Source organism: Hyaena hyaena, unplaced genomic scaffold, assembly GCF_003009895.1.
Source record: "Hyaena hyaena isolate Hyena2069 unplaced genomic scaffold, ASM300989v1 scaffold_252, whole genome shotgun sequence".
NCBI lineage: Eukaryota > Metazoa > Chordata > Mammalia > Carnivora > Hyaenidae > Hyaena > Hyaena hyaena.
Window position 1 is genome coordinate 107607 of NW_024080884.1, and position 3132 is coordinate 110738.

Consider the following 3132-nt stretch of genomic DNA (forward strand, 5'->3'; position numbering starts at 1 on the left):
CGCTCCCTCCATGAATTCCAGAGATGTGGGGCTCTCAAGTGCCCCTTGGCAACTGTATATCAGGAGTGGGGCAGTGCTCCACTCAGACCACTGGCCTACCTCCATCACCCACACTGACCAGGGTGAAGTCTTTCTAAAATGAAAAGGGAAGCTCAGCAGGAGACACAGCCCATACCACATGCCCCACTGCACCCCTGTGGTCCCCTCACCTGCAGGACTGTGTTCCTGCCTGAGCAGGTGGGCACACACTATTCCTCCCGCCTAGAGCATGCCTCTCTGTGGTCACAAGCTGCTGAGCCCCCGCCTCTGCTGTGGTGTATCATACCTGAAGGGTATTATGTGAGTTCATGTCCACCTCCTCCAATTGAGTTAATTCCTTAAAGGGAGTTACTCAGGCCTTGCTCTGAGGTGCATTCCCTGGGCCACAGGCGATGCCTGTGCATCAGGGAATGTTTGAAGAAAGTGAGAGAGAACACAAGTGAGGGAGGGAAAGAGGGAAAGGAACAAAGAAGGGGAAGACCCTCCTGCTCCCTAACAGTGACTGTGACTAGCTCTGCCGTGGGGTCTGGGGAAACGGAGGCCAAGTGGTAACCAGGGAGGGCAAACTTCTTCCATCCGTCATAACACACAAAGGCTCACCTGATCCTCAGACTCCCCCTCTGAGGCTACCAGCAATTACCCCAATTTTACAGAAAGGAAAGACAAGAGCTCAAGAAGGAAAGGGACTTGGAAGGCCACCAGTCGATCTCAGTGCCCAGAGCCAAGGGGATCCCTTTATGCCAAGAGGACTCCTCCCTGGTCAGCAGAGATGCCAGGGGCTGGTGGGTTTTGAGGCATCCTGGGCTGGGCAGCCCCCGTGGGGGGCTGGAGAGGGGACTTGGAGGTGGTCCCACTTTGATCAGGCACCCGAGAACCAGTCCGACTCACTGCCCATTTCCTATCAGGCACAGACGCCGCTTTGTTCCCCTGGGCCCAGCAGCCTGACGCCTTCTCAACTTGCTGCCAGCTCCTGCTCTGTCCTACATCTGGGGAGACAGTGAATAAGCCTTCCTTTCTCTCCGGAGCTCGTTGCCTTCAAGGTATTTATAGACTGCTCCAGGCCCTGCTGAGGCATCCCTTCCCTCCTGTTTAAATTTAGCTCCCTTTGTCCTCTTCCCCTGACTTATCTCCTGATCCCGCTTGGGTCCTCTCTACCGCCTTTGTTCTCCCTGTGTTTGTTCCACATCTTTCATCTGCTGAGCCGAAGCCATCTCACCAAACAGTTGCTCTGAAGCCTTTATATAACTTTCTCCAGGCTCAGACCTCGCAGCAGGTCCCCTCTCTGCCCACTTTCCACTTTCTCTTGTAAAAAAAAATAAAAAGCCTTCACCTTTATCTCCCCTCAATCTAGCCTGTTTACAGAAAGAGAAAATGGGCATGACTAATTTGCAAACAGAGCCAGAATCCACGGTTTCCCAATCTTGTGTGCCCAAGGCTATTTTGACTTCTAAAAGTTCCCAGTTTCAATGTCTGTATCTTGAGTCTCTACCCGGAATCATTTTCACTTGTACACAGAGAGATAGGTCAGAGTCTTACACATCTTTGTTCTTTTAGGCCTTGAATCCTTCCCTAAGACCATCTTATCTTAGTGCTGGAAAGAGCTGCTGCCATCAAAATCCGGAGGTGGGGAAGGCACTGCTTTGCCTCTAATAACACTTAATAGACATAATATAGGTTGAGACTAAGTGTCCCAAGTTCAGATGGTACAGAGGTCCCCAATTCCAATGCCTCCAGGAATCAAGCAGGTAAAGAAACAAATGAAGCAGCCACTGGGCACAGACAGTAGAGGCCTACAGCTTGTATGCTGTGTCTGAAGGAAGTTGCATACCACATTGCCCAGATTTTCTCATTTTTCCAGAGAATCCAAGAATCTGGACTTTTAAATAATGGCAATCATTGAAATTTTTCAAACCACTGTATAAGCAGAATAGAAGACAGGCCACATGTCATCCACAAGCCTCACTCCTCACCACCTCCCTCGTCACAGCTTACAGACCAAATGGCCCCCCCCCAGTTCCACTCAACATGTTTGTGGCTCTCAACACATATGACTGCATGTCAACACTTCAGCAATTCGTAAGAGTGGATTCTGAACTGATAACCACAGAGCTTTGCTTCTAATTCAAGCTTCCTGTTTCTTCTCTGTCCTTTCTTTCTGCTTGGCAAATGTGATATTCTTCTTCAAAATTGTCTTCCAGAAGGTCTTCTGTGGTGCATCAGTCAGGATGAGCTAGGTTATACTGCAAAAACAAATAGTTTTAAATCACCATAGCATAAAAGCACAAAGCTTCACTGGTCACCTGTGCTATGAGCCCCCTGTAGGTCTGCTGGGCCGCTGCTGCAAGCCACTCTCAGACTCAGGCAGGTGCAGCAAACACCATCTTAAACATTGCCCTCATCATGACCAAAAAAGAATATGAATATTGAATATGAATGATATACTGGCTTTCTTTTCTTCATTGATGTATAGTTGACACACAATGTTACATTAGTTTCAGGTGTGGGTACACCGGCTTTTAAATCCATTCCCACGGAAGTAACATTCATATCCTTCTACTCATTCAGTTTCCCAAAGCAGATGACAGGGCCATATCCAGTGTCACAGAAAGTGAAAGAACATCATTTATTATTTGCCTGGAAGGTGAGGAGATGGAAATATTAATGAATAGCACTTAATGACGTCCACATTTGGCATTTCCACTTTTGGAGAGGTTTTTAAGTGCTATTCAATGGTTCCAAGTTAATTCATTTATTTATTTATTTAACAGTAATGACTGAGCAAAGTCTTTGAGGTTGTCAATTTGAGGACAAGAGTAAGAATTTGTCCTACTTGCCTTCAAGCAAGTATGACTTATTAGAGGGCATCCATAAGTCTATGCAAAAAACTTGGAAACAAGGTACAACATGGGAAGCACCATAGCCAATTATAAACAAAATACCAAGTGCAGAAAAGGCAGTAAACATGGAGAAGGTGGTAGTTGAGAAAAACCCCCACAGTAGGGGAAGGTAAGCATGAACAGAAAAGACTATACATCCCAAGCTGAGTCCCTCCATCCCAGCGTTCAGGACCACGTGGCAGATCAAAATGCTACA